The sequence below is a fragment of the Zalophus californianus genome, chromosome 4, assembly GCF_009762305.2.
Source record: "Zalophus californianus isolate mZalCal1 chromosome 4, mZalCal1.pri.v2, whole genome shotgun sequence".
Taxonomy (NCBI): domain Eukaryota; kingdom Metazoa; phylum Chordata; class Mammalia; order Carnivora; family Otariidae; genus Zalophus; species Zalophus californianus.
This window is the reverse complement of record NC_045598.1, coordinates 146,388,880-146,415,398: the sequence shown is the minus strand read 5'-3', so window position 1 is coordinate 146,415,398 and position 26,519 is coordinate 146,388,880. Positions and strand designations below refer to the sequence as shown.

Here is a 26,519-nt window from a genome sequence, read left to right as displayed (position 1 = left end):
CGGAGAGCTTGCAGGGAACAAAAGCTCCTGAGATCAAACCCGAGCAGCTTGCTTAGCCCAGACCGACAAGGGCGGGGCAATTCAGCCTCCGGCAAAGACATTTGGAAACCACAGCAACAGGCCCCTCCCCCAGAAGATCAGCATGAAAAGCCAGCAAGCCAAGACCAAGTTCACCGATCCAGGAGAACGGGAGAACTCCAGCGCTAGGGGAATACTGCACATAGAATTCATGGCTTTTTTTTACCATGATTCATTAGTTCATCAAAGTTAATTTTTGTTAACTGTTTTTTTTCCTTTTTCTTTTTCCCTTTTTCAACCAAAATCTTATCAATCTCTTTTTAAAAAAAAAAAAACAAAAACATTTTTTTTCATTTTTGGAGTCATATTTTATCCCTTCATAGTAGTTACCCTTATTTTTGGCATATATACATAAGTTGTTCTCTCTTTAAAATTTTGAGATACAGTTTTTTCTAACAGATAAAAATATACCCTAAATCGCTAGTGTATGGTTCTGTTCTAGTCTCCTGCCTGATCACATTATCTCCCTTTTTTTTTCTTTTTTAAATCTTCTTTCTTTTTTCAAACAACTTCTTATCTTATCAAATCCTTTTATAAAATCTTTTATAATTTTCATCTTTACAGTCATCTTCTATCCCTTCATTGTATCAACCCTTATTTTGTACATATATGTCTTTCTTCCTTTAAAATTGTAGGAGGTACTTTTTTCTAACAGACCAAAATACGCCCAAAATCTAGTGTGTGGCACTGATCTATGCATTAGCCTGATCATATTTGATCACATTCTGCTTTTTTTGTATTGTTCTGTTTTTGTTTTTATCTTTTTTTCTTTTTTCTTTTTTTTTTTTCCTCTTTCTTTTTTCTTTCTTTCCCTTTCTTTTCCCCTGGTTTCAGGTCTTTTCTGATTTGTATACAGTATATTTGCTGGGGACGTTGTAGCATTTTGTTCTCTCATTCATCTATTCTCCTCTGGACAAAATGACAAGACAAAAAAAATCACCTCAGCAAAAAGAACAAGAGGTAGTACCGTCAGCCAGGGACCTACTCAATACGGACATTAGTACGATGTCGGACATAGAGTTCAGAATCATGACTTTAAAGATACTAGCTGGGCTTGAAAAAAGCGTGGAAGTTATTAGAGAAACCCTTTCTGGAGAAATAAAAGAACTAAAATCTAACCAAGTCTATATCAAAAAGGCTATTGATGAGGTGCAATCAAAAATGGGGGCACTAACTGCTAGGATAAATGAGGCAGAAGAGAGAAACAGTGATATAGAAGACCAAATGATGGAAAGTAAAGAAGCTGAGAAAAAGAGGGAGAAACAACTACAGGATCACGAGGGCAGAATTCGAGAGATAAGTGATTCGATAAGACGAAACAACATTAGAATAATTGGGATCCCAGAAGAAGAAGAAAGAGAGAGAGGGGCAGAAGGTATATTGGAGCAAATAATAGCAGAGAACTTCCCTAATGTGAGGAAGGAAACAGGCATCAAAATCCAGGAGGCACAGAGAACCCCTCTCAAAATCAATAAAAATAGGTCAACACCCCGACATCTACTAGTAAAACTTACGAGTCTCAGAGACAAAGAGAAAATCCTGAAAGCAGCTCGGGAGAAGAGATATGTAGCCTACAATGGTAAAAATATTAGATTGGCAACAGACCTATCCACAGAGACCTGGCAGGCCAGAAAGGACTGGCATGATATCTTCAGAGCACTAAGCGAGAAAAATATGCAGCCAAGAATACTATATCCAGCTAGGCTGTCATTGAAAATAGAAGGAGAGATAAAAAGCTTCCAGGACAAACAAAAACTAAAGGAATTTGCAAACACGAAACCAGCCCTCCAAGAAATATTGAAAGGGGTCCTCTAAGCAAAGAGAGAGCCTAAAAGCAGCAAAGATCAGAAAGGAACACAGACAACACACAGTAACAGTCACCTTACAGGCAATACAATGGCACTAAATTCATACCTTTCAATAGTTACCATGAATGTAAATGGGCTCAATGCCCCAATCAAAAGACACAGGCTATCAGATTGGATTAAAAAACAAGACCCATCCATATGCTGTTTGCAGGAGACTCATTTTAGACCCAAAGACACCCCCAGATTGAAAGTGAGGGGGTGGAAAACCATTTACCATGCTAATGGACACCAAAAGAAAGCTGGGGTGGCAATCCTTATATCAGACAAACTAGATTTTAAAACAAAGACTGTAATAAGAGATGAGGAAGGACACTATATCCTACTTAAAGGGTCTATCCAACAAGAAGATCTAACAATTGTAAATATCTATGCCCCAAACATGGGAGCAGCCAATTATATAAGGCAATTAATAACAAAAGTAAAGAAACACATTGACAACAATACAATAATAGTGGGGGACTTTAACACCCCCCACACTGAAATGGACAGATCATCTAAGCAAAAGATCAACAAGGAAATAAAGACTTTAAATGACACACTGGACCAAATGGACTTCACAGACATATTCAGAACATTCCATCCCAAAGCAACGGAATACACATTCTTCTCTAGTGCCCATGGAACATTCTCCAGAATTGATCACATCCTAGGTCACAAATCAGGTCTCAACTGGTACCAAAAGATTGGGATCATTCCCTGCATATTTTCAGACCACAATGCCTTGAAACTAGAACTCAATCACAAGAGGAAAGTCGGAAGGAACTCAAATACATGGAGGCTAAAGAGCATCCTACTAAAGAATGAATGGGTCAACCAGGAAATTAAAGAAGAATTAAAAAAATTCATGGAAACCAATGAAAATGAAAACACAACTGTCCAAAATCTTTGGGATACAGCAAAGGCAGTCCTGAGAGGAAAGTATATAGCAATACAAGCCTTTCTCAAGAAACAAGAAAGGTCTCAAATACACAATCTAACCCTACACCTAAAGGAGCTGGAGAAAGAACAGCAAATAAAGCCTAAACCCAGCAGGAGAAGAGAAATAATAAAGATCAGAGCAAAATCAATGAAATAGAAACCAAAAGAACAGTAGAACAGATCAACGAAACTAGGAGCTGGTTCTTTGAAAGAATTAACAAGATTGATAAACCCCTGGCCAGACTGATCAAAAAGAAAAGAGAAATGACCCAAATCAACAAAATCATGAATGAAAGAGGAGAGATCACAACCAACACCAAAGAAATACAAACAATTATAAGAACATACTACGAGCAACTCTATGCCAGCAAATTAGATAACCTGGAAGAAATGGGTGCATTCCTAGAGATGTATCAACTACCAAAACTGAACCAGGAAGAAATAGAAAACCTGAACAGACCTATAACCACTAAGGAAATTGAAGCAGTCATCAAAAATCTCCCAACAAACAAAAGCCCAGGGCCAGATGGCTTCCCAGGGGAATTTTATCAGACATTTAAAGAAGAATTAATACCTATTCTCCTGAAACTGTTCCAAAAAATAGAAATGGAAGGAAAACTTCCAAATACATTTTATGAGGCCGCCATTACCTTGATCCCAAAACCAGACAAAGATCCCATCAAAAAGGAGAATTACAGACCAATATCCTTGATGAACATGGATGCAAAAATTCTCACCAAAATACTAGCCAATAGGATCCAACAGTACATTAAAAGGATTATTCACCACGACCAAGTGGGATTTATCCCTGGGCTGCAAGGCTGGTTCAACATCCGCAAATCAATCAACGTGATATAATACATTAACAAAAGAAAGAACAAGAATCATATGATCCTCTCAATAGATGCAGAAAAAGCATTTGACAAAGTACAGCATCCTTTCTTGATCAAAACTCTTCAGAGTATAGGGATAGAGGGTACATACCTCAATATCATAAAAGCCATCTACGAAAAACCTACAGCGAATATCATTCTCAGTGCGGAAAAGCTGAGAGCTTTTCCCCTAAGGTCAGGAACGCGGCAGGGATGTCCACTCTCACCACTGCTATTCAACATAGTATTAGAAGTCCTAGCCACAGCAATCAGACAACAAAAAGAAATCAAAGGCATCCAAATCGGCAAAGAGGAAGTCAAACTCTCACTCTTTGCAGATGATATGATACTTTATGTGGAAAACCCAAAAGACTCCACCCCAAAACTGCTAGAAGTCATACAGGAACAGTAAAGTAGCAGGCTATAAAATCAACGCACAGAAATCAGTGGCATTCCTATACAGCAACAACAAGACAGAAGAGAGACAAATCAAGGAGTCGATCCCATTCACAACTGCACCTAAAACCATAAGATACCTAGGAATAAATTTAACCAAAGAGGCAAAGGATCTGTACTCAGAAAACTATAAAATACTCAGGAAAGAAATTGAAGAAGACACAAAGAAATGGAAAAACGTTCCATGCTCATGGATTGGGAGAACCAACATTGTGAAGATGTCAATGCTACCTAGAGCAATCTACACATTCAATGCAATCCCCATCAAAATACCATCCACTTTTTTCAAAGAAATGGAACAAATAATCCTAAAATTTGTATGGAACCAGAAGAGACCCCGAATAGCCAGAGGAATCTTGAAAAAGAAAAGCAAAGCTGGCGGCATCACAATTCCGGACTTCCAGCTCTATTACAAAGCTGTCATCATCAAGACAGTATGGTACTGGCACAAAAACAGACACATAGATCAATGGAACAGAATCGAGAGCCCAGAAATGGACCCTCAACTCTATGGTCAACTTATCTTTGACAAAGCAGGAAAGAATGTCCAGTGGAAAAAAGACAGTCTCTTCAACAAATGGTGTTGGGAAAATTGGACAGCCACATGCAGAAGAATGAAACTGGACCATTTCCTTACACCACACACAAGAATAGACTCCAAATGGTTGAAAGACCTAAACGTGAGACAGGAGTCTATCCAAATCCTAAAGAACACAGGCAGCAACCTCTTGACCTCAGCCGCAGCAACTTCTTCCTAGAAACATCACCAAAGGCACAGGAAGCCAGGGCAAAAATGAACTATTGGGATTTCATCAAGATAAAAAGCTTTTGCACAGCAAAAGAAACAGTCCACAAAACCAAAAGACAACCGACAGAATGGGAGAAAATATTTGCAAATGACATATCAGATAAAGGGCTAGTATCCAAAATCTATAAAGAACTAATCAAACTCAACACCCAAAGAAGAAATAATCCAATCAAGAAATGGGCAGAAGACATGAACAGACATTTTTCCAAAGAAGACATCCAAATGGCCAACAGGCACATGAAAAAGTGCTCAACATCGCTCGGCATCAGGGAAATCCAAATCAAAACCTCAATGAGATACCACCTCACACCCATCAGAATGGCTAAAATTAACAAGTCAGGGAACGACAGATGTTGGCGGGGATGTGGAGAAAGGGGAACCCTCCTACACTGTTGGTGGGAATGCAAGCTGGTGCAACCCCTCTGGAAAACAGTATGGAGGTTCCTCAAACAGTTGAAATTAGAGCTACCATTCGATCCAGCAATTGCACTACTGGGTATTTACCCCAAAGATACAAATGTAGGGACCCGAAGGGGTACGTGCACCCCAATGTTTATAGCAGCAATGTCCACGATAGCCAAACTGTGGAAAGAGCCAAGATGTCCATCGACAGATGAATGGCTAAAGAAGAAGTGGTATATATACACAATGGTATATTATGCAGCCATCAAAAGGAATGAGATCTTGCCATTTGCAATGACGTGGATGGAACTGGAGGGTGTTAGGCTGAGTGAAATAAGTCAATCAGAGAAAGACATGTATCATATGACCTCACTGATATGAGTAATTCTTAATCTCAGGAACAAACTGAGGGTTGCTGGAGTGGTCGGGGGTGGGAGGGAGGGGGTGGCTGGGTGATAGACATTGGGGAAGATATGTGCTATGGTGAGCGCTGTGAATTGTGTAAGACTGTTGAATCACAGATCTGAAACAAATAACGCAACATATTTTAAGAAAAAAGAAAAAGAAGAAGATAGCAGGAGAGGAAGAATGAAGGGGAGTAAGTCAGAGGGGGAGACGAACCAGGAGAGATGATGGACTCTGAAAAACAAACTGAGGGTTCTAGAGGGGAGGAGGGTAGGGGGATGGGTTAGCCTGGTGATGGGTATTAAAGAGGGCACATTCTGCATGGAGCACTGGGTGTTATGAACAAACAATGAATCATGGAACACTACACCAAAACAAATTATGTAATATATGGTGATTAACATAACAATAAAAAAATTAAAAAAAAAAAGATTATACTTCTTATCAGTAACCCCAGTAAGTACTGAGAAAGGGAAGAAAAAGGAAATGATGCAATAGCAAGGAAATTTGCGATTTCTTAACAGATCCTCAGAAGTTTCCAGGTAAATATCTGAAACAATTTTATGTAAATACAATTCATTCTGGAGCAGACTATTAAGGATTACATTTGATTCACTGGACATTTTTCAAATGGTTTGTTTTTATTTCACCAGTTCTAGCATTTGAAGATTCATTCTGTTGACATTATTTAAGGTCCCTAAACTTATTCACTACCAACTATTCTTTTTTTTTTTTAAAGATTTTATTTATTTATTTGAGAGAGAGAATGAGAGAGAGAGTGAGCACATGAGAGGGGGGAGGGTCAGAGGGAGAAGCAGACCCCCCGCTGAGCAGGGAGCCCGATGCGGAACTCGATCCCGGGACTCCAGGATCATGACCTGAGCCAAAGGCAGTTGCCCAACTAACTGAGCCACTCAGGAGCCCTACCAACTATTCTTTTTAAAAACCACACCGAGGTATAAAATATCTAAACCTTCATTAAATTCTAGAGATGAGATGATTAGTTTTGATTACTTTGAACTCACCTGGGTTCTCAGCTCAGGAGCCTGTGGCTGTATCTTGTAACTCATTTCAGATAGCTGGTGAGTTCATTTCATCCCTGGTGTTTGTGTATCCTTTCAAGGACCCGATCATTTTCTCTAGTGTTAGTATAATCTGAAATAGAATTGGGCACACTTTTTCTGTAAATACGTCATATGCAGTAGCTGTTCTCTAAACTTAAGAATGAGGTAATGTTGTGAAAACCAAAAAGAAGAAAAAAAAGGAGGCAAGAAATAGGAAGGAGGAATTCCTGTTTGTTGCAGTATATTTTTAATAGTGAGACAGTGTCATCACCTGGCTATATAATTCTGATTACATTAAAATGGCACTTAGTTAGTCTTGAGCTGTATCTACACACATACTTGAAATAAAATTAAGAATTCAAATACATTCTTTGACTTATTTACCTCATTCTGTGTTCTCTCCCCTTAATTTTTTTCCCCAAGAGATTTGGTTCTATTCTCCATTTTCCATCACTTATATATCTAGCAACTGCTATATAATTTTTAAAACAAGTTAATGAGGGACAAATAGTGTCACTAAACTTACTACTGACCAATATTTCAGGGTACAGTTAAAAAACTATCCCCCAGAGGAAAAAAATACTACTCTAAAATCTTTGTAATACAATCGATAATTTAGAGCTACCATAAATAAAGCACTTTTGAATTTATTCAAGACAAATCTTGTCACTGTAGTCTATGAACACCTGATGGGCCATTCATCAATAATTAATCCAAAAAAAAAAAAAGCTTCCCAGTTGGTGAATTCAAACTGAATTTTTCTCTCTAATTAGTGTACTGTAGAAATGGGTATTTCCTACTCTCATTGTATATTCTTGAATATGCATAAAAAGATACTAATGAAAATTGCTTAGATGGCTTGACAATACTGAATGGTGCTAATTGGACTAAATTTTACATGCCTGGATTCATTTAATAAAATCTTTCCTGTGCATATAAAATAAGAATCAGTTTCCAAAGCCAATATCTACTGCATAACCCATACCTCAAGAATCTTGCTTTAAGTAGTGGGTCATGTTCGTAAGAGCAAAAAAGACCACTTATTAGTTAACAGATTTTATGACTGACTTTTTTACTTTCATTGAATCTTACAGGTCCTTCCAATGGACAGTGTCTTGTGTTTCTCCTTTTGGCTCCATGGGTGGAGATGCAGCCTGGGACAAGATCCTGGAGAAGTAGCTTGCTCTCATCTTCTGACTCTCAGTCACTGCTTCTATCTCCTATCTCTGTGAGGGCTAGCTTTCTTTGCTTCACATCCCCGATTTCTGTGATTGCATGTCAAAGTTTCTGTCACACGTGTAGATCAATTTCTACAAAGTTTGAATCTGATCCAGTTTGATTAAGCGTCCACCTGTAGGCCAAACTGCCATTTCTAAGAAGATAGAGTCATAGGGTGTCAACTTGCTGCTGGGTCATATCCTGGAGTCGGGGGGGTAAGTACCCAGGGTGCAAAGCAAACTGAGTAGACAGCTTAAAGTTGCCCACAATGAAATATCCATTTCTCATTTCCCAGTACTCTGCCTGTAGCATTTACTGCCAGGTGAAGAACCAGGTGGTAGCTCTAAAGCAGATAGTACATTTAGATATTATTATAAACATCAGATATTTTGTTCCAGATCTGGTTTCTGTTGAGAGAAAGCAGAATATCTACTTTTCTGTTGTATGAAGTACCAATTAAGTTATGCATCATCTGACTATTGGCCATGTCTTTCCAAAACCAGTTCCTATAGGATCAGTAATGTTGGGTGTTCTGTAATTTCTTAGATTTTTCCTAGGACAAGTGTCTGTCTTAAAACTTGAAAAGTGCAGAAAAGAAACTGACTGGATTGTACCTGGCTGGATCCTATCTTCTGATATTTTTAAATATTAGGAGGAAAACATTTTGTTTCCACATATCAGCAAAAACTTTGGTGTGCTAATCTGTACCTTTATCTAGAGTACAGCCAAATAGATGTAGTGATTATGTCATAAAATTTTTAGATACAGAGAAGGAATTTTTGATTTTTCAAAGAATTTTAGAGTGGGTCAATAAGTACAGAGCAAGTGGTCAATTTTTTTCCAGAATAAATTGACTGAAGGTACCTAGAGTTATCTTGTGAATCCCACCTCAAAACTTTAGGAAAATATAATAGGCCCCATAGCAGAGAGTTATTTAAATTCTTACTTAACATACAAAGAACCTAGCAGTTTCTCTTTGTACCATTACCAGCACCTCACACATGTTGCAGGAAAGCACAGGTGCTCAGAGCTTGGACTTGGCATCACGTAGACCAAGTGGAGCCCTGGCCCTATCTCTTTCTGTTCATTATCAACACTCTTAATCCCTTGGTGGCCAGTCCCATGCTGGCCAATAACCTGGGCTCCTTGAACCTCAGTCTTCTCATCTATAAAATGTAAAAGGTTCACTCTGTGGATTATATTAATGTTGATAAAGGACATATTATGGGATCTTGGATTGGATTAACACTCAACAGGAAAGACTCACATTTACTGAGTACTTCCGATAGGCCAGGCACCATTCTTTGTACCTTACATACTCATCTAATCCTCACAACAATCCTAGGAGGGAGGTACCATTATTATTATTCCTCTTTTAAAGATTAGGAAATTGAGGCACAGAGAGGTGCAGGATAACCTGGCTGTCAGTGAAAAAGCCAGAATTTGAATCCAGGCTGACTGGCCAACATCTGTCGTCTTGACGTGATGCCAGGCAAACTTCTCAGTGAATGTTAGCTATTACTGTCAGTGTTGTTCTTGTTTTTGTTGCTGCTATTGCCTGAAAATCAGAGCACAAAGTAACACGCACTCACACACTAAAGCATAGTCAGCTAATTTGAGAAAGAGGGCAAACCAAGGGCAACCAAGTTTGATATATCCAGAAAAGGGCATCTTATTATATTAGTGTGTCTGTAAGGATATTTACTTTGAGTCCAGGTTGAACTTTCCTCTAGTCTTTATTCTGCTTCTAAATTATCCTAGAGGGGCTCCTGGGTGGCTCACTCAGTTAAGCGTGAGACTCTCAATTTTGGCTCAGATCATGATCTCAGGATTATGAGACTGAGTCCCGAGCTGGGTGCAGAGTCTGCTTGAGATTCTCTCCCTCCCTCTCCCATTACCCCTCCCCCTGCTCTCACACACACTCTCTCTCTCAAATAAATGAATAAAATCTTAAAAAATTGTCCTAGAACCTTCAGAACTGCCTTTGGTTGTTCAAAGTGCCAAAGATAGCTGTGCTCTTCAACTGCCTCTTGCTCCTTAATTACTTCTACTCTCTGCTCAGCATCAACACCCTTAATCCCTTGGTGACATACACATATCAACCATATGCTAGAATGAAATACAGCTAGTTAGCCAGTTAACCCACTAAGGCAGATTCTCTGATAGACTTCCAAAGAATTGACATTTTGAAATAAGAGCTCGTTAGCATAAATGAAGTTCTAAACCCACACACAGTGTTAAAGAGATGAATTTCGGGTAGCCCAGGGGTTTGGGGTTGGGAGGAGGGTTTGGGCAGGGGTGGGGGAGGAAATGATTTTCTAGCAGCTAAAATCACACGCCAGAGTTTTATCCTGCTATTAAGTTATCCTGATCATAAGGTTATTCCTGGATAATTAGATAGCCTCTGGACCATGCATTGTAATGCTCTTTAAACATTATTCTGAGTAGTTTTCATTTGACCAACTGATTAGATGCATTTGGCTTTTCTCATTGAGATCATAATGTTTTCAAGTTAGCTCTTTTCAGTGAGCATTAACACTGTAAACTCATATTAGGAGGATGTGGTGAGGCATAGGCGTTATCCCTAACCTCTCAGTCCACTCCAGGTTACAGGAAACTGAATAATAACGTAATCAGGGAGGAGCTTAATTAAACCAGAATTTACACCCTGTTTTAGGCAAAGAGGCAATTTTTATAATTGTGTATTTGAACAAATAGTCCTGAAAAATCCATGTTTCCCATCTTAGCATTATGGCTTACAAGGTGTACAGTTGTGGACTTACCTTAAATAGAGATACACTTTTAGGAGTTGATGTTAATTAACTAATTGATGCTAACGTAAGAACCATGTTAGGCAATATTTATAAGATTTGTGAGATAAAGCATTCAGGCATTGATATTAAATCTACTTTTTCAAAATGAGAAAAGTGGGGCTCAGTGACATGAAGTAGTTTTTGCAGGGCCTTAGTTGGTCCATGGTAGAATCAGGAATTGAACTCAAGTCATCTGACGAGAAAGGTAGAGCTCTCCTCATGATATCTTAAGAAGTAGAGGCCAAATTATCTCGGTATCTCTCACACCTCCTCTCACATCTCCACTCACGTAGTAATTGCTCATCCTGTGTATATGCTTCAGATCACCATTTCATTTATATTTCCATTGTCCTTTCTTGCCACATTCTTTCTGCCTCTTTGTTCTACAAGAACACCACACTGTAATTCAAAGCATACATCACCATTTTTCTCTCCTCTAAGCTTTTTTTCACAGTGTATTCCCCACTTGGAATATCTTCACAGGCCTGACCACCTGCCTTCTCCTCTCCCCTTTGGGATAGGTGGATTCTATCCATCTTTTAAGGTCAACCTCAGTTGCCACCCCCTTCAGGAAATCTTACCTGATTTCCTGTGGATATGCTAAAAATAACTATGCTTATTTATTTAATAAAATGCATACACTACTCTTGATATATTGTATAACATCCACAAAAATGGAAATTATAAAAGGATGAAATAAACGAATAGAAATTGAATTTCCTCTATTTTCTTTCCATACCCCCACTAAACTGTCATGTGTATTCCACTTATGAGACCACTGGTGTATAGCATGGTTCTCAAGGAAGAGTCACCAGGAGTTCTTGTGAAAATGCATTTTCACAGGTTCCCCTTCAGGCGATGAAGTTGGTGGAGATTAAATGGGTCCAGAAATCTGTCATCTTTATTTTATTATTATTTTTTAAAGATTTATTTATTTGAGAGAGAGTGCACAGGCATCTGAACGCACCAGCAAGGGTGGGGTGGTGGGTGGTGGGGGTGGGGAGGGTCTGACAGAGAGGGATAAACAGACTCCCTGCTGAGCAGGGAGCTGGATGTGGGGCTTGACCCCAAGACCCTGGGATCATGACTTGAGCCAAAGGCAGATGCTTAACCGACTGAGCCACCCAGGCAACCCAAAAAAGAATTCATTTTTATGTAGACCATTAACAATATTTAACCAATTTCTTATTAAGTTAAAATCTAATTTATAGCAATGGCTGACAGTACTTTAAAAACAAATGTTTTCTAAAAATAACTGAAGAATATTATATGAATATTATACTCCTAGCTGCCTCTGTTTCAAATAGACACAATATGGAGATGGGAAAAAAAAATATGACTATGACATAGACCAGGAAACTCTTCCACTTCAGAATTTGTTTATGGATTAAAGAAGTAGAAAGTAGATCATCCCACTTCCGATTCTCCTCAACAGCAGCTCTTAGGTTTCCGTGGAGCCCGCCAGAGACCCCTATACCTGGGTCAGACAATATCAAACACCAAAGGCCAAAAAGTAGTTTATTGCACTCTGTGGGTACAGCTGGCCAAAGTGGGTACCTGGGTAGAGAAGTGGGAAGAGGAAATGAGAATCATGTGGCACAGGCTTGTAAGGATGTTTGAGCTGATAGTACATTTGTAGGAATCAGGGAAATAAAAGCTTTATGTTAGTCAGTTATAAACATCTTAGGATTTTTATTTTTTTTTAATTTTTTTTTAAAGATTTTATTTATTTATTTGAGAGAGAATGAGAGATAGAGAGCACGAGAGGGAAGAGGGTCAGAGGGAGAAGCAGACTCCCTGCTGAGCAGGGAGCCCGATGTGGGACTCGATCCCGGGACTCCAGGATCATGACCTGAGCCGAAGGCAGTCGCTTAACCAACTGAGCCACCCAGGCGCCCCTTAATATATTGATCTGTATAGACAGCTGGACCAGAACATCTTGGCTCAGAGGACTATTTCATCACTTTTAAGTGATGGGAGCATGAACTCAAAGCTCAGTGTGGTACTATAGAGATCATCCCAAAGTCAAGAAACAGGGCGCACAAAACAAACACGAGATGAAGGGGTTATTGTCTCAGCTGTTGGGCCTCAGTCAAGGGCTTCCTCAGACAGCTTGCCTTTCGGCATACACAGATATAACCCTCGGTCACATTCCAAAGGTTTTTCCCTTGGTGGATTCTGTCTCCCTTCATCTTTTAGTCTCTGCCTTTGCTGCTTCTCTTTGCTACTGAAATCAGTTTGTCCATGATCATCCAGATTATGAATGGGTAGAAGGCATATGTGTTCTAACGTTGCTGAGCATTGCATTTGCAACATACACTGATGGAGGGCCTAGAGTGTGCCAGGCATATTTTCAGATGCTGGGGATACAGCTGTGGAGCATTACAAAGTCCTTGCCCTCAAGGGGCTAACATTCTCTTGGGAGAGATGGATAATGTAGAATATGATAGATTGGTGAATGCTATACATAAAATAGAAATTAGAGTTAGGAGACAACAGAATGGTGGTTATTATTTTACCTGGGTGGCTAGGAAGTACCTTTCTGAGGAGGTGATATTTTAGCATAATCCTGAATAAAATGAGGGAGCAAGTCATGTGTATCGTTAGGGGAAGAGAATTCCAGGCAAAAGGACCACCAAGGGCCTAGGCCCTAAGATGTGAGTTTGCTTGGATGGAGTGAAGAGTGGAAGCCAAGAATCAGATCATGTGGGGTCTTGCAAGGTGTGATAAGGAATTTGGGCCAGATTCTAAATGTGAAAGGGAATGTGTGACAAGATCTGATTTATATTTTAACTATTTCTCTTAAGATCCTCACTTTAGCTAATATTATAGCCACAATTTATTGAAAAATTATGTCATGGGAGTCACTGTCTAGGCTTACATAATATTTCATTTAATCCTAACACATAAAACAGATAGTATTTTATCCATCTTATAGATGCGGAAATGGAAGTGTAAAGGGCCTAATTAATGAGTTTTCTCTGCTAATAACTGATGCAGCTGGGATCCAAGCCCAGGATTGCCTGGTTCTGAAGTCCACACTCATCCCACCCTGTTGCTGCTTCTCCTTTTCCATAAGGAATCTTACAGAGACCAAATAACTGAATTTAAAGACACATTTTCAATAAGTCAGGGATGATTTGGATATTGATCTGAGTATTCATGGCACAGGTTGGAAGGATTCCTTGTTCCTGAACCTTTGGTTTCCCATACCAGCCTTGAACAGTTTGTTTCAAGAATGTTACATGGGAAAAAATAAACCTCTACCTTATTTTGGGGTCTCTGTAATAGTGGCTAAGCCAGAGTCTAAATAATAAAGTGTAAATATCTTGAGAACAAAGCTTCCATTATGTATGACTCTCCTTTCCATCCCTGTTCTCATATACTGTCCTTTACATTGTAGGTGTTAAGTATTTTCTTAAATTATTTGAGCACATTTTTTTAAATATTCATTTCTATTTTTGTCAAAGTCATATACGTACATAGATTTACTATCAAATAATACTGTAAGGCTCATCATGAAAACAGCTGTCTTCTGTCTCCATCTTCTCACTCACCTGCTCGCATTTCCCAAAGGCAAACCCTTCTAACCTTTTCAGTCTTTTCAATTTTCTCTGGATTTTATCTCCATGTTTCTAAATAATATGTTTACACTTTGTTTTTTTATTTTTCAGTTTTTGATAGTATTTACTGACTTCTAGCTTTGAAAGATGAAGATTTAGTTCTTTTATTTTTTTAAATTTATTTAATTTATTTTTTTTGTAGTTTTTATTTAAATTCCAGTTGGTTAACATAGACTGTCATATTAGTTTCAGGTATAGAAATTAGTAATTCATCACTTACATATGACCCCAGTGCTCATCTCAGCAAGTGCCCTCCTTAATGCCCATCATTGATTTAGTTTGTCCTCCACCAAACCTCTCCTCTAGCATCTCTCAGTTTGCTCTCTATAGTTAAGAGTCTGTTTTATGGTTTGCCTCTCTCTCCCCACCATGTTCATCTGTTTTGTTTCTTACATTCCACATGAGTAAAATCATATGGTATTTGTCTTTCTCCAACTGATTTATTTCACTTAGCTTAATACACTCTAGCTCCATCCATGTTGCAGCAAGTGGCAAGATTTCATTCTATTTGATGGCTGAGTAATATTCCATTGTATGTGTATACACACACACACACACACACACACACACACACACACACACACACACACACACACACCACATCTTCTTTATCCATTCATTAGTTGATGGACATTTGGGCTCTTTCCATAATTTGGCTATCATTGATAATGCTGCTATAAACATCAGGGTGCATGTATCCCTTTGAATCAGAATTTTTGCATCCTTTGGGAAAATACCTAGTGCAATTGCTGGATTGTAGGGTAGTTCTATTTTTTATTTTTTAAGGAGTCTCCATACTGTTTTCTAGAGTGGTTGCACCAGTTTGCATTCCCACCAGGGAATACAAGTGTGTAAGAGGGTTCCCTTTCTCTGCATCCTCACCAGTATCTATTGTTTCCTGTGTTGTTAATTTTAGCCATTGTGGCATGTGTGAGGTGGTACCTCACTGCAGTTTTAATTTGTATTTCCCTGATGATGAGTGATGTTGAGCATCCTTTCAAGTGTCTGTTAGCTATTTATATGTCTTTTTTTGGAAAAGTGTCTATTCATGTCTTCTGCCCGTTGCTTAACTGGATTATTTGGTTTTTGGATGTTGAGTTTGAAAAGTTCTTTATGGATTTTGGGTACCAATCCTTTATCAGATGTCATTTGCAAATGTTTTCTCCCATTCCAAAGGTTGCCTTTTAGTTTTGTTGATTGTTTCCTTCAGTGTGCAGAAGCTTCCTATCTTGATAAGTCCCAATAGTTCATTTTTGCTTTTGTTTCTCTTGCCTTAGGAGACATATCTAGTCAGAGACATATGGCTGATGTCAGGGGTGTTCTCCTCTAGGATTTTGATGGATTCCTGTCTCACATTTAGGTCTTTCATTCCTTTTGAGTCTATTTTTGCATATGGTATAAGAAAGTGGTCCACTTTCATTCTTTTGCATGTTGCTGTCCAGTTTTCCCAACACCACTTATTGAAGAGCCTGTCTTTTTTCCATTGGATATTCTTCCCTGCTTTGTTGAAGATTAGTTGACCATATAGTTGTTTCATTTGGGGACTTTATATTCTGTTCCATTGATCTACATGTCTGTTGTTAGGCCAGTTCTTCTATACACACTTCTAACACACACACACACACACACACACACACAGATGTATTTCTCCTCATTACTTCAATATATTTATGTTGCTATTTTGGTTTAATTCAACATTCAGTGTTCACATTATTTTATAAATTATATTTTTCTATAGTCACAATAACACTGTCCATTCCATATACATTCAAAAATCTATCTACTTGTCATCATTTACATGGCTATAGCCCTGGCCCAAGACACCCTTACCTCTTCCTAAATTATTGCAATAGCTTATTAAATAGTCTCCCTGTTTCTGCCCTTGTCCACCTACAGACAGTTTTCAGCAGAGCTGTCAGAATGAGCTTTAAAACTCTTAAATCAGATCCTGGCAGTCCTCTGCTCAACAACCAATGGCTTGACATCCATTTAAAGTAAAATCCAGGGGCACCTGGGTGGCTCAGTCGTTAAGCATCTGCCTTCGGCTCTGGTCATGATCCCAGGGTCCTGGGATTGAGCCCTGCATCAGGCTCCCTACTCAGTGGGAAGCCTGCTTCTCCCTCTCACACTCCCCCTGCTTGTGCTCTCTCTCTCACTGTGTCTCTCTCTGTCAAATAAATAAATAAAATCTTTAAAAAAAATTTTTTTAAGTAAAATCCAAAGCCCTTGAAATGATCTTTCAGATCCCAGGTAAAGAACTGGCCCCACCCACCTCTCTAATCTTGTCATTTTCTGTCATCCTCACCATTCTCTTCTAACCCCACTGGCCTGCATGCCATTTCTCCAAAAATGCCAAATGTGCTCTGCTTTGAGTCCTTATACTTACTCCTTTCCTGGAAGACTCTTACTTCAGATATCACATGGCTCAATCCCTCAGTTACTTCTAGTCTCAGTGCAAATGTTATGTCCTGTGTAAAATACACCCCATGGTGCTCCTCTTCCTCCTTACCTTACTCAATTTTTCAGTGAACTATGATATATTTACTTGATGTTTGTTCATTGTCTGTATGCACACATGGTTGTAATTTCTATGAAGACAACAATATTGTCTATTTCATCCATTATTCTGTTTCCAGGGCCTAAAACAATGCCTAGCACATAATGGATTCTAATAATAGATTTGTTGAGTGAATGAATGAATTGTTCATATTTGAGCCATATAATATACTACTGTTCATTTTGTTTCTTATGCAACTGTTTGTCTGCCCTGGCATTAATGCTGCTTTTGTTTGCTGGATTGTTTGGTTTCTGCATAGAAACCACTAATCAACTTATGCTAAATTATGCTGAGGTAAAAAAATCACCCCCAAATCCTAGATGCTTATGACAACAAAGGTTTATTTCTTACTCTATTCTTTTCAACTTCAGATGGCTATCAGTCTCCTCCAGGTTCCCTTTTTCTAGGTTCTGGGATGAAGAAGCAGTCCTTATCTAGAACGTGTTAGGAGATAGAAAAGGGAATGGAATAACCACATGACGGCTCTTAAAACTTCCACAATGAAGTGACCGTTCTACTTTTGCTCTCATTTCATTGGCCAGAGTAGGTCACATGGCCATCTCTGACATCAGTAATGCAGGAAATATACTCCTCTCAAAGAGAAAAGTGTCAGGGAAAAACAGCAAATATTGTTGAGTAAATAATGCTATCTATTACAGTACCATTATTCCTTTCCCAGACTCTCTTGTAGAATGACAACACACCTTTGAATATTAAACACATCAGATAACTTTCTTTTGGAGGCATCTCCATGGAGCATCTTTCCTCCAATGTAGATTTCTTGTTCTCTTCTCCTATTGGGATTCCTAACAGTTCACTATCACCTAGGAATTTTCTTTCTCCTCTTTCTTTAACTTCACCTAGTTCCTAGTCTTTCTCCCTCTTGGTATCCTCATAATCTTGGTGAAACAAGATCTCCAGTTGTGTCCTCAACAGTAAGTTTTTGGCACCATTCACTTTTGGTTAGTCTTTGTTTTATGTTCATATTTGATTATTTGTATCTCTAGGTTATAAATCATTTTATCTAAGAATATTGTCTAAGAATTATACATTGTAGGTTGTAAATGATTTTTGCCTGAGCATTTTGAAGGCTACTTATAATATCCAAGGTTGTGCATCTGAGGCCATTCTGATACTAATGTTTGGAATGCTGTTCTCTCATTCTAGCCCTACAAGCTTTTAGGATTTTTCTTTATCCTTGCTGTTTGGAAATGCAATGATAATGTACTATAGTTCCCTTCAGGAGTTAGAATCAAATATTCTATATTTTCTAGATGTTTCAAGTAGGAATAGACTTAATACAGTGAGTTATAATAGGGAATGAAAATGAGGAAGTACAGATCACACAGGAGGGCAGCAGCTATTGATTTCAGCTTCTTATAACACCAAAGTGGGTGGCTCTCGAGAAGAATCCCAAACTGTGGGAGAAACTCCACATCTGCCAACATCCAGTTGCTTCTCCTCAGCTGGTGCCTGTGAATAATGGCTTTTCCTTCTCTTCTGCCTTCCAAAATTCTTGTGAGTGCTTCTCGTTGGTAAAATTAACAGAAATCCTGAGGTAAGGGAGCATGGGAAATAGTTTCCTGGTTTTATACTAGGGATGAACTTAGAAGGTAAAGATGATCCTGTGTACACAAAGCTGCCTTGGTGTGGGTCTTTATTCTTCTGGAACTTGGTGGGCTCTTCCAGTCTGAAAACTTATGCCATAGGAAATTCTGTTGAATTCCTTATTTGATAACTTCTCGCTTTCTTTGCTCTTGGATATCTCTTTCAGAAATTCCTATTCATCAAATGTTGAAATGAAAGTGCTTCATTTTTTAAGCCTACTCTCCTCTTTTCCATCTCTTTGTAATACATTTTCTTTTCTTTTTTTAGGATTTTATTTATTTATTTGTCAGAAAGAGAGAGGAGAGAGAATGAGCACAAGCAGGGGGAGTAGCAGAGGGAGAAGCAGGCTCCCTGCTGAGCAGGGAGGTTGATGCGGGACTCGATCCCAGGACACTGGAATCATGACTTGAGCCGAAGGCAGGCACTTAACCGACTGAGCCACTCAGGCACCCCTCTTTGTGATACCTTTTCTAAGATATTTAAGGTTTTTTTCCCCAACACTCTACTAGAGTTTTCAAATTTTCTGGATATATGACTATATATGTATATTTATATAAATATATAAAATATATATATTTAATTTCCAGGAGCATTTTTTTTGTTGTTAGACTATTCCTTTTTTTTATTTTTTATTTATTTATTTATTTTTTTTTAAGATTTTATTTATTTATTAGAGAGCGAGCGAGAGAGAAACAGCATGAGAAGGGAGAAGGTCAGAGGGAGAAGCAGGCTCCCCGCTGAGCTGGGAGCCCGATGCGGGACTCGATCCCAGGACCCTGGGATCATGACCTGAGCCGAAGGCAGTTGCTTAACCAACTGAGCCACCCAGACTATTCCTTTTTTTTAAATGACATTGCTTTTTGTATCATGAATACAATACATTTAAACATATTTAAGTATATCATTGACAGCTTTTCTTAAAATTTTGCTTCTGTTCTGTGGCTTATCTCTATTTTTCCTTTGTGCTTGCCCCTGGCATTATTCATTAATAATTGCACATCTCTACTTTACAAGCATGTGGTAATATTGTGCTTTTAGAGCATTAATTGTTGATGGGCTCATATAACTAGTTCAAGTCAATAGTGAGCTGAAGGGATATGTGTCAGGTCAGATAATTTAACTGCTCTTTCCAGGCCCTGATTGGCCAGATTTGAGAGAGTGGCTGCTCTAGAGGTTTAGGTCACTGAGTAAATATAATGTGCAAATCTTGCCCGGCAACCCATTGTGCGCATGTGGCAGGAGTGTTATTTTATACCAGTGGAATTTTGAGGTTGTGTGTTTTGTAGCATAAATTTACCTGTCCTCACTAATTGGGATTGGTTTTGTCTGGTTATTGTCTTCCAGCTTACAGAAATTTGCCAACTGTCTGGGGATCCATGGACATCCTTTCATAATTCAGAGTGAGGCCCTGAAAAGGTTAGCACATACTTAGTGGATGGGAGCAGGCTTTTAACCAGGATAATTGTGTGGAAGTCTATAGATGCATGCCATGGGTTGGAGACATGCTAGTATTACAAGAGGAATTCTCCAGTATTCTACCTGGTGGTCAAGAGGGAGGAGGAGGCATAAACCTGGATTCCAGCTTCCTGAGGACCAAGGAGAGGAGGGAATTTTGAGTCTCACTCTAGCTTCAGTATATTTCTCCTTAACTGTGTTTTCCTGCTGGCCTTCTTACTCTGATCTGACTTGCATCACCAATTCTGGAGTCTCTCTAGTTTAATTTCTCCAGAGAATAAACCTCCTCTCGCCCACTGGGTGGGGCAGGGGGTTTGTTGTTTGAGTGTACAAAACAACAGAATATTGAGTTCTAATTTTTTGATATATAAACTTTCAATCTGTCCTATTTTGAGTTCCACCCCTCATCCTAAATTTGTCCAAAATTACCTGGCACCTCAAATTCCAGGTACCCTTTCCTGCAGAAAATTTCAGCTTTCTACCTTTCAAAATATTATCAACATTTCTTGTTTGTTGTCATTTCCTCTTCTGTTCTTGTTGGCTTTGTGGATTTATACCATTTGTATTCTGTTCCTACCATATTAGTGTTATTAGAGGAAGAAATGGAGATAACCGTATTCCATCTTACATTTGTAACCAGATGCCCCCAACAAGTGCACGCTCTTGTTAAACATGGCCGTTTTAGTCCATTTGAGCCTCACTAACAAAATCCCACAGTCTGGATAGCTTATAAGCAGCAAAAAATGTATTGCTTACAGTTCTGGAGGCTGGAAGTCCAAGATCAGGTTGCCAGCATGGTTGGGTGAGGGCCTCTCCTGGGTCACAGACTTTTTGTTTCCTCACATGGTGGCAAGGGGCTAGGGAGCTTTCTGGAGTCTTTGTTAAATGGCATGAATCCCATTTTGGGCTTCACCCTCATGACTTAAATGCCTCCTAGGATTTCAACATATGAATTTTGAGGGGACACCAACATTCAGACCATAGCAATAATGTAAAGCTCCCACCAGTCTTCTAAAAAATCAGATCCCAATTGCAATTTATGCCATCCAGTGGTTTGTATACCACAGTTACCACGGCCAGATTATTGGACTGCACAGCAGAAGGAAAAGAGAAAGAAAAATGTTTTGTTGGGTGACACTCTGTGCCAGGCACTTTGTTATGTGCTTCATTTTTTATTGAAATATAATTGATATGACCTAAATTTTACCCTTTCAAAATATAAAGTTTAATGGTTTCTAGTATGTTCACAAAGTTGTACAACCTGCTATGTACATTTTCATTTTATTGATCCTACCAATCTCAGTGGTAGCTATCATCAACATCATCTGCATGGGAAGTACACTGAATCAGGCTCATAGAAACTAAGTAGTTTGCCCAAAGACTCACATGTATTTTAACAAAGGTTGGTATGACTTCAAAGTCCAAACTTTCCCACTGCATCTTGTCATCTAAGAAATGGTGAATTTTTTTTACCGTGTTCTTGATCATACCTGTGAACCCTGGGAAATTATTTTTTTAAGATTTTATCATTTTGAAAGAGAGAGAGAGATAGAGAACCATGTGTGAGTGGGGGGAGGGACAGAAGCAGGCGGGGATGGAGAGAGAGAATCCAAGCAGACTCCATGCTGAGTGCGGAAGGCTGACATGGGGCTGGATCCCAGGACCCTGAGATCATGACCTGTGCTGAAAAGTTTAACTGACTGAGCCACTCAGGTGCCCCAACCCTGAGAAATTATAGTGTTATACTCTCTCTATTCAGTTTTCTCATTCACATAGTGGAGAAGATCATAAGGACCATCACACTTTTACATTTCTATTGAACTCTTTCTCTGAGCTCCTTCACATATATTACCTAACTTGATTTAAATGGATATGATGGGAATTTAATATGCAACACTAACCAAGTACAATGAAATTCATATCTGTGTAAATTAAATAAAAGATAACATAGCTTAATTAAATGTTAGAGGCTTAATCCAAAATTATGTTTTCATTTTTAATCCTGGTGGCTCATAGCTCAAGACCTTGTACTATTTTAAGAAATTCATCTAAAACTAGGCTGAGAGTAAAGGATTCTGATTGTGCTAGAAAGGCCTGGAATGTGGCAGAAAGTTGTCAGAATATAATACTCAGTGTAATCTTTTCTTTGATGGTAAATTTTACACACTTTACAGTTGATCCCCCGAAATTGTCCTCTAAGAGATTTATTTCAAAACTCCATGTTCACTCATTAATATGTGTTGTTGAGGAAGGAGCACATAATCCCAAAGCTCATGTGAAATGTACCACTCTTCTCTGCACATATTGCAGCCATGGTAACGGGAATGAGAGGAAGTAATGTTGTATTTCATGTACTTGACCTATGGTCCCTTTTCTCTTTGGATGGGCGCTTGTGCTATCAATGTCAAAAATGTCTACTGGAAGGAAAGAGAAGTACTCCCCTCCTCCTGCACCACAAAAAAATAACTAGAGTAAATATTGCTAATGAAAACAGAGCATTTACTGCTTTAAGTAAGCTTACAATAGGAAATCAAAATGATCAATGTACAACAGTGGCTATCAAATGTGGTCTTCAAGGCAGTAATATCAGGATCACCTGGGAACTTGCTAAAAATGGAAAATCATGGCTGGACCCTTGATCTACTGAATCAGGAGCTATTGGGGGTGGGGGTCCAGCACTCTAATTTGACAAACCTTCCACCGAGCTGATGCTAATGCCTGGTGAATTTTGAGACCTGTGTTATTATAACAAACAGAAAAATAATAGTCATGCAGAGATCACAATATATTCAAATTATTTTTGAGCAGTATTCTATAGTACAATCATAAGATAATTGAGTTTGAATGGAATTCAAGAATACATTTGGTCCCAGACTTTGCGTGAAGTCCGGTGATACCTAAACAAAAGAGAACATTTCCATTCTCTTCTGAGGTACAGGGATGGAGAGTCCTCTGTTGCTCTCATTTCCACTTTATACTACTAGATATTGTAAAGATTAGAAAAATCTGGTAGGGTCCAATTATAGCGCAAAGAATGGTGTGCATGAGATAGAAATCAGAGGGGAGGAAACAAAGATGCTAATTATGAACTGTGTTTTACGATATGAGACTCAGTAACTTCCCCCTCATGTCTGACTACAGTCTTTAATCTCTGCAAGAATAGTTAGTAGCCTCATTTTGGAAATGTTCTAAATGGATATAGGTTGACTTTTCTAATTTTAATGATTGGCAAAGTGAAATATTAGTGCTCCCAAACTAAGTTTTTGGAGAGCTAATGCAAACTGCACATCATATTAGATTTATTTAATGTATTTGTTTATTTATTTTTTAAAAAGATTTTATTATTTGAGAGAAAGAGAGAGCCTGAGCAGGGAGAGAGGGAGAAGCAAGCTTTCTTCTCAGGAGGGAGCCCAACTGGGGCTTGATCCCAGGACCCTGGGATCATGACCTGAGCTGAAAGCAGATGCTTAACTGCCTGAGCCACCCAGGCATCCCTTAATGTATTTGTTTAAATTAAAACATGAAATATGTTCTTTATTACATCTTTGGAAAACAGAGAAAAAGTAAATGGAAAATAAGTTACTTGTGAAGCCCCTGAGTTAACCAGTGTTAAAGCTTCCCACAGAGTCTTCTGGTCTTTTATCTATGCATTGTGATAAAATTAAGATTGACGAACCATGAGAGACTTTGGACTCTGAGAAACAAACTGAGGGTTCTAGAGGAGAAGGGTGTGGGGGGATGGATTAGCCTGGTGATGGGTATTAAAGAGGGCACGTACTGCCTGGAGCACTGGGTATTATATGCAAACAATGAATCATGGAACACTACATCAAAAATTAATGATGTAAAGTATGGTGATTAACGTAACATAATAATAATTAAAAAACTAATGATGTAATGTATGGTGATTAACATAATAAAATAAAAAAATTTAAAAAAGATTCTATGGTACTTGTAATTTTGTATTTTGGCTTAATTAACCCAGCTTATATATCAGAAATACTTTGTGTCATTAAGAAATCATCATAATCACTGTTTAATGTAATCACATAATATACCAACATACAGATATATCATGATTTATCTATGTCTTTATAATTTGGGGAATTAGAACTATTTCCATTCTTTTCTTTTTTTTGCTATTCAACATAACTCTTTAATAAGCATCTTTGCACATAAGGCTATGTCTAAACTTCTAGTCATTTCCACTGAGTATTTTCCAAAAACTGGAATTATTAGGCCCAAGACCACAAATATTTTAAGGCAGTTGATACTTTTTTTTGCCAATTTTCTCCCAACAATGCTGTATTAATTTTCTCTACCCACCAGCAGATCCTAAGATCTGTCTCATTTTAGCTTCACTAGCAAGGTTTTCATTTTGTTTTAATTATAAGTAAAATATGTTATTTCTTTGTTACATTAATTTGCATTTATTTCATTACTAATTAAGTAGAACATATATTCCAATGTTCATTCATTATTTGTATCTGCTCTTTTAAAAATGCCTTGCTCATTCTCTCTACTGTTAGGGACTCAATGCTTTTCTTATTGATTTTATGAACTTTTTCAAGGATTTTTCTCTATTAAGAGTATTGAGATTTGAATCTACATTAAATAACACATTAAATAATAAAAAATGGAAGCAGTCAAATTGAACCCCAGGCAAAATTCAACATAAAGCCTTGTTTATAATTAGCGTCTTCCCCAGAGTGCTCAGTGGACAACCCACTCAGCCTTCTGTGCTCAACTTGAAACAGGGGGTCACCTACAAGGCCCCATCTCCTGCAACCTTTTACCATCGTCCTAGATCTGTCAACTGTGCTCCTCTCTAGCCTAAGCCATCATCAACTATCACCTGGATTACTGCAAGCATCTCCTGATTCCTGGAATTATATCCGGCTCCAACTTTTTTTTTTTTTTTTAATCTGGTGCCAATTTATGGAAGTCTGATTATGTCCCCTCCCCCTGCTCAGGCTTAAAACCTTGACGTAGACTCAGTACCTACGTATGGGTTGACTTGGTGTCTACCTATTGTCTTTAGTACAAGGCCTGGGTCTCTCTTCTTAAGCTTCATGCAGCAGCACCAGATTTCCCCCTCCTCTCTGGGGTCCACCCATGCAGTTTGAGCTTGAGTTTCTTTGAGTTCCTATAAATCACCATGCTTCTTTGACGGCAGAATTTTGCCCTTGCTCTTTCCTCTTCCAGGAACATTTATTCATGGCTCCCCTCCCAACCCACCCTTTACCTAGTTAACTTGTGGAGGTCTCAGCTCAAATTTTTTATTAAAACTCCGCGCAGTGCTCTACCCCCAACCATCCAGATTAGGTTCCTTCAATATGTGCATTCAGATATCTGTGATCCACTCCATTGTAGGACTTTTCTTATTGTAATTATGCATTAATTGCTATGAATTTGATTAATGCTTGTCTTCCTCACTATAGGGGCCAACTTTTTGTCTTCCTGACAAGAGGTGGTTTTACAACTTGGAGCTAGGTTTCCAGGGAAGTGAAACCCCTACCCTCCCAAAGACTGGGAGACAGGGGTGCTATCTTCCTTGATAATTACATTTCAAAGGGATGCCTTTTTGAGAAAGACATTCCTGTCCTGCAAAATTGGCAAGAGACTTTTAAATGATTTAAATCTCAAAGGGACAGAGAAAGAATTCACAAGTCTTCTAAAGTAAATACTGGAAGAAAAGAGAAGTCAGAGTTACAGTCAAGAAGTCTGTCTAAATTTAGAGTGGCTGAGGAGAGCATTAAGGCTCTTTGGTCACGCCCCACATGCAAGTTCCCTACCTTCTGCTCAGGGTGCTTGCAGGAGACCACGCCGCTGAAAGAGAGACTCTTCACTTTTATCCTCTCAATTGCACATGACTTATAACTGATGCCCAGTGGGTGTATCACGGTACCTGGAATATTTCAGGGCTTAATAAACATTTGGTGACTTATTCTTCTCTAAGCCTCTTCCAATTTCTCCATTATCATCTAGAGAAGAAAACACAACCTGAGTATTGTAATGTTTTCTCTTTTTAATTAATAAAAAGATTAGTTCCTGGTCCTTATGTTTCACAAGTCTAATGTATCACTCTCTCTAGTCTCCTGGGAGGCCAGGGATGGGCTTACTCTGTTTCTTCATCCTTCTTAACTCAATCTAAACACACTCTTCTTTCTCCTCTCCTCATTGTTTTTTGTTATTGTTCCTCTTCCTTTTTTATTTTTCCCCAGTTCTCTTAAACTTTCTTGTTAAGCTTCATCTAGTGAGACTTCTGGAGCTTCTCATCAGAGTAAGATCAGCCCAGGAAGTCCCAGTAGATTTTAAGAAATTTCCAGAGATGAGAGAAAGGAGAGAAGGAGGGAGTGGGAGATGATGAAAAT

The 26,519-nt window shown here is 38.6% G+C and overlaps 1 long non-coding RNA gene across 1 annotated transcript in view; it reads right to left on the bottom strand.

Moving 5' to 3' along the window:
- Positions 1–26,519, bottom strand: part of LOC113934970 — a 235,949-nt gene that overhangs the window by 92,486 nt on the left and 116,944 nt on the right. Inside the window, exons 4-5 of the long non-coding RNA XR_003523845.2 lie at positions 25,941–26,129; positions 6,833–6,962 (exon numbers count right to left, since the gene is read on the bottom strand). This is a non-coding gene — a long non-coding RNA (uncharacterized LOC113934970). The remainder of the gene's footprint in view (positions 1–6,832; positions 6,963–25,940; positions 26,130–26,519) is intronic.